The following is a 10,361-nucleotide window of genomic DNA, read 5'->3' as shown; positions in this document are numbered from 1 at the left end:
TTTACCACTGAGCACATCTCCAGCCCCTTTCATTTTTTATTAGGGTGACACTAAGTTGCATGGGGACTTGCTAAGTTTATGAGGTTGGCCTTGAACTTTGAATCATTTTTAACATGGCAATTGATAACTATTTTGTTTTTATTGGGAATAATGAAGCATTTTTTATTCTTAGTAAGTTTTAAATATCAACTAGTTCAGTTCATTGAAATGTTTACCAGACAATGACATAAGGTACCTGGTCAATATCTCAGTATGGAATTGTGTCCAGAGCTCTATCCAGAACTCCTGCTCTGGCCAGGGCATCTAAGTCAGCTAGACATCTAACGGGGAGATCCCATAGATCTGACCCAAAGGAATTGTAATGTATTTCTAACTTTGATAGAAATGTCCCCAGACCATGGCAGTAGCCATATCATGTGGTGGCAGGAGGCAGGGGGAGATATTTTATGTTTCTGACAAGGTACCCAAGACTAGTGACTCTTGGGCCCAGCTTGATTTGGTGTTGAGGTCAGTTCCAGCATGGCCACTGATTGTTCATCAGAAGGACACACAACCCTGTGACACCACTGTGGTTGTGGGAATCCCCTGAGGAGAGGGAAAGTAGAAGGGCCTAGGCTGACCACTGTGTCTGTGGTGGGCTAATGCTCTAAACTGTGAATAGCAATTGTGCTTAATTTCCCTGGAATCACAGAATAAGACTCACAACGAATACTGAAAACTGTGAGCTGTGTGTGAACTATGGTCAAGGGGTGTTCTACAATGTGATCACAGAAATGTTTTAGAAGATTTTAGGGAGTCAGTGTTAAATTGCCTATTGTAATAAAGGTTTTTTCTTGACACTCATAGTGAGTTTTATGCATTCCTAATCACATATCCTCTGACACTGCTTCCATGCATAGGGTAGGTGGACATTAATTGGAAATAGTTTTCTTATTCTAATTTTAATATGCACAATTTCTTCACTTACATCTTGGTCTGTCACATCTACTCACAGAAGAAGAAACTCTGTTAGTAACATGCGAGTCACCATCAGAATGTTCCTTGCTGGAAATTTTGGCTGCGATGTTTACTCAACTCCCCTGGGAATTTATAAAACTACAGATTCTGCTTTACCAGGGCTGGATGGGTGCCAAGTACACATGCAGCTAGTGAAGCTCTTGTTGACTATCAAGGCTATTGGTGATAAATTCATTTATGGCAACTGTAATACTTCATAGATCTTTGTGTTTGGTGAGTCATAGAAAGTATCTGAGTAGATTATGACTTACAGAAATGTTCACAACAATCTGACTTAACAGATCTTGGATGTTATATTGTATTATTTATAAAATAATTAAACAATAACATGGGCAGAGCTAAAATATAAGATCTTAGACATTCTGTAATAAAACTGTATCACTTGAAGTATTGAATTCATCAACATTGGGTAACGAAATGGAAGTAATGGTATCAAAGCAAATGGTTGTCAGTTTAAAATTGTATTTTCTGGAGTAAGTGGTAATGTGGTATTGTATTAATTAGTGTATTAAATAGGTTGATGGTGGTTTCAGTCAGCTCTATCACTGCTGTGACCAATGGATTTGACCAGAACAATTATAGAGGAGGAAAAGTTTATTTGAGGTTTCAGAGGTCTTAGTCCATAGAAGGCTGGCTCCATTTGTTGGGGTTTGAGATGAGGCTGGACATCATGGCAGAGGGAAACAGCTCACATCTTGGTGATCAAGAAGCAGGGAGAGTAAGACTCCACTCTCTAGAAACAAATATATAACCTAAAGCTACTCCCCAATTCCCACATCCTCTAGCCACCCGTTACCACTTCAGTTACTACTCAGTTAATCCCTATTGGGATTAAATCACTGATTGGGTTAAGATACTTACAACCCAATCATTTCTCCTCTGAACCTTCTTGCATTGTCTTACTTTGGGGGGACACCTCACATCCAAACCATAACAGTAATTGTTTTAGGAAACATTTAGGTGCTGTCAAACTGAGGCTGTTGGCTTTGTGTCATATTTCTGAGGGAAGCTAGGCATGTTTAGTGACTTGGTGCCATCACTATCAGGATAGCCATACTGATACACCTGTAGCCTCAGTGCAGTATTGAATACACAATGTGTCTGGTCACTTTTCCTAATCTTCAGGCTACATGTGCACATTTGAGAATGGGTTTTAGCCATTTTCTCATCCTTTGGCTTATTCCCTTCATATTTTCTCTGAGATATTTTATATGTGAGGCTTTAAGAATAAAAGAATACTCTATAAAGAAAACCTTGTTATTTGTGTAGTATAATATTTAATAGGTTCATTCAGAAATCAGAAATCTATTTAAAGTTATTTGCATCTGAGCTAAATGAAACATATTTGTAAGTATCCTGGACAAGACAAAGGTTTTCTCTCTTTATAAACATCTGTTTTTCTCTTTGAGCTAAATTCACAAATTGTCAGCTCATTTTATCAGTTGTGTATTTTGATGGCATTTTATTTAATTACCCACTTTTAACTCTTAGATATTTTTGCATCAACACTGTATTCTTTTCTTTCAAAACAGAAGATCTAGGCTCACAAGCCCACATACCAATGGTTGGCTTGAACATGTTCTTCAGTTTGGCATATCCCTCAGTATCTCCTTTTGTTATCTGTTCAGTCAGCTTCGTTACTCCTTCTGCCTTCATGGCTTTCATAGTTGCCACATACTGTTTATGAATCAGGAACCTCAGTTCTACAGCATTGCATTCTCTGAATATCACAAGTCCCACTTTTCACTTAGCTGTGCCTGACATAGCCAGTAATATTTACAAGCAAATGCTAGTTTTTTAAAAGTCAGTGTGTCACTGGAGGTTTAGCTCAGTTGGTAGAGTGCTTGCCTTGCATGCCCAAGGCCATGGGTTCAGTCCCCAGTACCACACACACACACACAAAGTCAATGTAAACTTTTCCAAAAGAGCATTAGGTAGGTATATAGCATACATAAAAATTAAGTAAAGAACACTGTTTTTAAAATATATTATTATTTATAGGGAATTCCAGCAGATATATAATGGTGAAATGAGAAGTCTTCCACCCATTTTTATTCTTTGTTTCCTGATTATTTTTATGAATAAGAATAAGATACTTCCTTGTTCCAATGCAGATAGTTCCCACTTCTGTGAATGGATGTTGAGTGTCACCTGCTACTTGGATGTCTGCATGTTGTGCTTGACGCTAATATCGTACTTGGTAGTTGGCAGAAAGTTAATACTGAAGTTAAGCTCTTGTGTTCTAGCAGCTGTGCTGCAGATCCTTGGTGTGCCACCTTCTGCAATCCGTGCTGCTCTGTTCATGTTCCTTATTGACTTCCTGGTTATCAGCGCCATGGTCTCCTGGTCTTTGAGTGTGGAAGATAGTCATGTAGCAGGTTCCAGGGAGGACAGATCATTGATAATGTACTCTAATCCATGTGCCCCACCAATGAACTGCTGTTTCTTCTTTGGTTTTAAGGAAGACAGGGTTTCTTCAAACACTGCTGTGCACCTGGGAAAGCAGGCATCTGCTTTACTTCGACGAAGTGGTAGTGATTCATTTCAAGAAGACACGAGAAGAAAGAACTGAACTTCTGGTATGATGCAGGCTCCTTGCATTGCAAATGGGTTAGAAGAGAGAAGAGTTGCTTTATGAGATTTTATAACATTTTTCCTGAAAAGTTCTACACAGAGGTGAGTCTCCAACATGCTTAGAAACCATTTAAGATATCTTTTTTACTGAACTGAATCAGAGCCCACCCATATTGCCCCCGCACTTCTGGCCTACACACTGCCACCTGACACACAGACTTCCTCAGACACGGGGGTGGACATGCTGGTGCTCTCTCTCATCTCAGGTCAAGCCCTTAACACTGACCTCTCTCTTCTTTATTCCTATCTATCCTTCCTGACCATCCAGAAGCTCCAATTCAAAAGGGCATGAGTAGTCCATGGTATTGGATGAGTGTTCCCGGCCTAGGGGTAAACACGAAGGAACACCTGCTCCCAGGCTTACCAGGACAGTCTTGGCATTCTTTTGGCTTTGTTTTTCTAACCGGATGCAAATCAAGCAAGTGTCTCCCACCTGCTTGTTTAAAAACAGCCTTGACAACTTGGAATTGTCAGAATCTCAGAATCTCTTGATTCTGAGAACTGTGGGGGATGGACATCAGCAAAGCCCAGAAACTGAACGCCACCCCAACTTGCCAGTTTGCTCTACGGGCATTCTGGAACATATGTCCATATGAGGCTTCTTATCACTTGTGTGGATGTGGAATGGCACCAGGAGTCAGTACGAATAAGGTGGGTGCTTACCTCCTTTCCCTTGACCTGGGTCCTCTTCATGGTGGGATGTTTTCTTACAAGAAAATGATACTTCATTTGAGGATGCATGGAGAAATAGATGATTGCATGGTCAACTTCTGCAGACAGAGGTGGAGAGGATTGGTAGCTGACACTCAAGGATTCTACCACGAGACACCCCCAACCCCTGAGAGTCTCTGCCAGGGCAGGCCTGCGCCACAGACTTGAGAACCCTCTGATCCAGCTACAGTTCCACCAAAGACTTCCTCAGTGATTCTTCCCTGAAGGAAGATTATGCACAGGATCTAAACCACAGACTCCCCCAGATATGGGGTGGACATGCTGGTGCTCTCCCTCATCTCAGGTCAAGCCCTTCACATTGACCTCTCTCTTTTTTCTGTCTGTCCTTTCTGACCATCCAGAAGCTTCAATTCTAAATGGCCTTTGATATGTGTTAGTTTCCTGCCCTGGGCCAACCAGGAGACACCCCTGCTGCCAGGCTTACCAGGACATTCTTGTACTTTTTTCTGCTCTGCTCCTCTGAGCTGAAATGAACCAAACAGCTGTCTCCCACCCGCTTATTGTAGAAGGTCCTTGAGGATCTGCAAATAATGACTCCAGTGACACTGGACTTCTTGATCCATTTGGTGGCCATGAACCTAGGTTTTATTGCAGAGGACTCCAAAGTTGATTTGAAGAACTGTGGGATATGGCAACATCAGCAAAGCCCAGAAACCGTAACCCACCCCAGCCTGTTCTATGGGGCTCCTAGAACATATATCCAGGAGCGGAGGGGTTTTACCTTCTCGTGTGGATGTGCAGTGGCACCAGGAGGAAAGAGTGAATAAGGAGGGTGTTTATCTTCCTTCCCTTTACCTTGTCTCACTTGCTGGTGGGTTGTTTCTCTGAAGGAATATTTGACTTGAGTATTCATGGAATAAAAGACATTTCCTTTGTCAGGGATCTTCAGCTCTGAAGAGAGAGGGCCAGTGGGTGGTAAGTGACTCTCAAGGGGTACACCACAGGACACTTGCAACACCTGAGAGTCTCTGCCAGGGTCAGGCCTGAGCCATAGACCTGAGAGCCCTCTGATCCAGCTACAGTTCTACCAAAGACTTTCTCAATGATTCTTTCCTGAGGAAAGACTGTGCATAGGAACTAAACCAAACTACCACCTTTCAATGAAAAAGCACCTTGGACTCCAGAATGTCTCAGTTCAGGTTGGACCTGCTAAAGAGACACTGCTGGAGTTTGCATCAGGATTTGCCCCAGTGGCTCATGTGCTGAAGCTCTTCTCCCAGTGAAGCAATGTTCACACATGGGTTTTCGGGGAAGCATTTGATGGTGAGTGCTTTGACCTTCTTAGGGGATTAATCCATTCATAAATGAATACAGTCCTGGGAGGTGGTATAAATTAGAAGTCTTTTGTGCATGGATGAAGGATGACTTAAGGAACTATATATTTTTTTCGATGAGCTCCACTTCCTCTTCCTCCTCATCATTATCCTTCTGATTTGTAATCTTATTCTGGTTATTTTATATCTTCATGTGCTTTTTATATTCCTCCTCCTCCTCCTCTTTCTCCTCCCCTTCACATCTTGCTTCCCCTTATCCTTCTTCTTTTTCTCTCTATGACCTATTGACCTGCTCTGAGTAGCTTGCCTCTCCCACACACTTCTGCCTATGTATGGCCTCTGTTAAGGACCCCAAAATGGAATGAGTTCACAAAGAATGGAAAGTAGTGAACCCAGAAGCCAAAAGAAATGTTTCTTCTTTTAAGTATTTTTTTCAAATATTTGTCACAGTCATGAAAGAAAGGATGCCTAACCAGGCACCCCACTGTGACCATGCTTCCTTTTTTGGTGGTAACCACCTCCAACTGGACCAGGCTTTCTAAAGCAGAGGCCATATCTCCAGAGTTTCCCTAATGCAAACAAGCATTCCAACAACCAGGAGAACCAGGAGAGGTCTGGCATCACTGCAACCCTCCTGCCATAATTCATATGTCATAACACAAAGTGGGTTTCATGCATCCAGCTTGTCTTTTCTTTGGACATCTGTTACCCACAATCCTCACTGGCCCAGAGCTTGCTCTCAATCAATGATGGATTGGATGTGTCTACTTTTGATTCCACTTTCTTAGCCTATTCTTTTTTTTTTTTTTTGGTACAGGGGTTGAACCCAGAGTCCCTTAACGACTGGTCCATATTCCCAGATTTTTTCATTTTAGACAGGGTCTTGCTAAGTTGCTGAGGCTGGCTTGAAACTTGTGATCATCCTGCCTCACCCTCCCAAGAGGCTGGGATTACAGGCATGAGACACCATGCCTGCAACTTAGCCAATCTTGGCCTTGCATGTAAGACACTCCAACCTCAGACTTGGTTATTTATGAAAATGTTAGAGAACTGGTCATAGGAGCCATAGGGATGGTATGTTTCACTGTGGACAGACTTGGATTGTGGCTGCTATGAGTTCCTGGCTCACAGGTAAGAAAACAGCAATGGAATTACTTACACATCAGCTTTTTGGCCTATGTGTTTAGGACGCCCTTAGCTGACAAAGGAAGGGATAATAACCTGGCTGTTCTGATCTCATTTGGAGATGGGCACACAGGCACAAAGGACTTAGAATTTTCAAAACACAGCCCAAACAGGCTGTCTCCTGGCCTTTATGTGTTATTGTGTCCTGTTCCCAGTTGCTACAATACTGACATTTCTCCCCATATGCAGGGCTTCTCAGGTCCTACCCCTGGTTTTTAACATGTGCTGTTTCAGTCCACATCAGTGCTGATTCCACTTGTAGCCCATTTTTTCCCATGTTACTGTTAAATCATCCCTATCAGTGACCCATGGTGTATACTGCTGCTTGAAGGAGCTTTTCTTCTTTGCCCCTCATGGATGTTAGCTTTTCAATGGCTGATCAGGTGCAGGGGAGGATACATGTTAGGGAGGTCCAACAGGCCCTGGGGCAGCGCAGAGAATCTACTACAGATTTTAGGCCCACTTCAGTGCAGTTTCCTTGGTGCACAAGGCCCACTACACATTCTGCCCGTTTTTCTAGGCTAAGGCACTCTTCTATTGGGTTGTGAGTTGTCCTGAGCCTGCTCGTTGATCATTTCTCCCAACCATCTGATTGTCCCACTTACTCTAATGCTTGGAGATGATTTGCAGAAGCTCAAATTTATTCAGACCCTCCTCCTTAAGCAAGTGTTGGTCCAAAGCCCTCTACCCTGGCAGGTCACCTGGATCAGGGTGGGAGATAGGTCATCAGGGTATGTGCCCCGGAGGCGATACCCACTGGATAGTGGCCTGGGACATTCAGGAGACACCTTAGCTATGAATACAAGGGCACCTTCTTGTTATCCTGCTACTAGCATCTGGCCTCCATGTAATTATATGAGGTCTTCTGATGGGCTACTAGCCCAATCTTCATACAAAAGACTGCCTGTACCTGCCATTGTCCTATGTGGAGCCATATTTCACTCGAGTAGAAGTTCCATTCTACTTTCCACTTCCACTGAGATCAGAGGAATGGGCCAGTGGCACCCTCTATGCCAGATTTGCTCTGGGATGCAGGATGAATCTGTGCTTATCACAGGTAGAAACTCTAAAGGCTTTGGTCCTGACAGCCAAGACACCAAACAAGTGAGTCAGCAGGGGGAGGATTGAACATGGCTCCTCTGCAGCTGGACACCTGGAATATTGGGAATATACTGCATATCCATAAAAATTCTACAAAGAGACCCTCTGATTCCCCGTTCAAGGGATATGCAGACTCTGACACTCCTGAGGACAGGGCTTGTCCATGGTGTTTGCTATGTTTTCTGCCTTTTCCAGTATGGGCACCCAGGTGACACCCCTGCTGTCAGCCACACTAGGATGCTCTTGCGCTCCATGCTATGCTCCTCTAACTGGATATGTGGTAGTGAGGAAGTGCTAGTGGATACCCCTGAGATACTGGACTCAATGTTGCTTTTGATGGCCATGGGAAAGGTCCTGGATGACACTGAAGAGGTGCTGCTCAAAGATGCAGTGATGCTGGACATCATTGCTGAGAACTCTGAATTTGACTCCAAGAAACATGGGGATGGCAACATCAGTAGAATCTCAGAAACTGCGGGATACATAGGTTCACAATTCTGTTTGGGGAGTTCTGGAAATTATACCCATGCACTGAGCCATCTTGGCTCCTTGGGTTAGACAAAGATTGAGGATGCAGTCAGAGACAGCATTGTCCTCACAGTCTGCCACCAAACAGGGAAGCTGAACTTTGCACAGGGTCTGCTTCTAAAGGTTCTTTATCCCCCAAAATGCTGCTTGTACTTTTGGTTACCTTGCCTCTCTCTGCATGCTGCTCCTTCTGGAAGGTACAAAGGCACACCTACCCCACTGACATTCGGAGGACTGTTACTTTACTGCCATTGATGCTGTCCTGAATCACCTGCCATGCTCAGAGTTCATGGACATATCATTTCCTTTGGAACCTCATCACCTCCCAGGAGTGAGCACCCCTGGCTGCAATGGCAACCTGGGGTTGGGGCAGGAACACAGGCTCTGGAGCAGGGAACAGCAGGTCTAGGCAGCAGAGACCAGAAGGAAGTTCAACCGCCCTGCTCAGCCATGCCAAGACACCTCATCCATCAGCACAAAGCTCTCTGCCCCCAGGTCTGGAGGGAATGTTAACACATGAGGCTTTTCTTCCCTTAGCGCTTTCTCTGTGGCCAAAGGATAAGACTGGCAAGCCTCTACTGATAGAACTGGCACTAGGGTGGACTCCAGATCTAGAGTTGGGGACAGACTTGGATCCAGCAGTGGAGCAAGAGCTGAAGCTACCTGGAGCTCTGGAGCTGACACTAAATCTAACCCTGGAACCGCCTCTTGCTTCCAAAGAGATGCTGGAGCTGACTTGAGCTCTGGATCTGACGTTAGTGCTGCCATTTGACTGGGCAGCAGTGCAGCTCCTGGAGAAGGCTCTCTCTCTGCAGGTGATTTTAGAGTTTGCACTGGACCTGAGGCTGCAGCTATAGGAGAAAAGATTCCAGCATGACTGCCTTGCCTTCAGCTTTGCAAAAACAGATAATACCTCTGTATTATCTGTTTTTGCTAAGGAAGACCTTAGCCCCAGAGCCCACTCAGGACCTTTTCCCAGATTGGGGCCATTGCCTGAGTGGTCAAAGCCTTATAATTGTTCCCAGTCCAACACCAGACTTAAGAGATTCCATCCAGGGGGGCTAAAATATAACTGTTTCTTCATTTACCCTTCTGTACCTACCCTAAGCCTCCTTGCCTTTAGGCTCTGCCTCGTAGCCTACGCTTCATGTCCTCAAGCTGGGCCTGCAGGCTCCAGGTTCAAGCCACCCATGTTGAGCTGCATGAAAGGCAACAGCAGCTGAAGGCACAGAAGGCCTGGAGGCTGATGGAAATCCTCTCTATCCCAGTGCTCAGAATGAAAGGCATGGCACTGTGGGCAGGCAGGTGTGTAGTCAGCAGAAGCCTGGCCTTTCCTTCCCACAGCCTTCTATAGCACCCCTATGGACCTTGACTTCTGTAACTCCCCTGTCTCTCCACAGGCCAGTCCACACCAGCCAAGACACAGTGGCTATACAGGAAGTGACAAGACAGGTCTCTCTCCTTCCAAAAAAAAAAAAAAAAAAAAACCCAAAATCTGGATCCATGGTGTGACCAGCTCTCCCCTACCGTGGGAGAGGCCTGACATTCTTCTTTTTGTTTGCATTCTGGCAATCTCCAGGAGGGTTTGTCCTCCTGTCCATCATTGTCAGGGCTTGATTGAACCTCATACCCAGGTTTTTGCTGCCATGCTATCTCACTCTTTGTGATCTGTATATCTTGCTCCCAAGTGACACTATTCTTCTAGAGGGCACTCTCTGAAGAATAGTGTCATGGGGAGCAAGACAGTAGCTCTCATTTCCAAAAAGTGAGGCCTGGGATGAGAGCTACTACTCTCCAAATTTCTGTGGCCCTAGGGGAGAGGACAGGGGTGGTGCATTCAGAATGGGATGGGCGTGGGGGGTTGATTTGCACATGAGCTGGCTCTGAGGC

The sequence above is a fragment of the Ictidomys tridecemlineatus genome, chromosome 9, assembly GCF_052094955.1.
Source record: "Ictidomys tridecemlineatus isolate mIctTri1 chromosome 9, mIctTri1.hap1, whole genome shotgun sequence".
In the NCBI taxonomy this organism is placed as follows: domain Eukaryota; kingdom Metazoa; phylum Chordata; class Mammalia; order Rodentia; family Sciuridae; genus Ictidomys; species Ictidomys tridecemlineatus.
The sequence above is the reverse complement of the archived record's forward strand: the minus strand, read 5'-3'. Positions refer to the sequence as shown.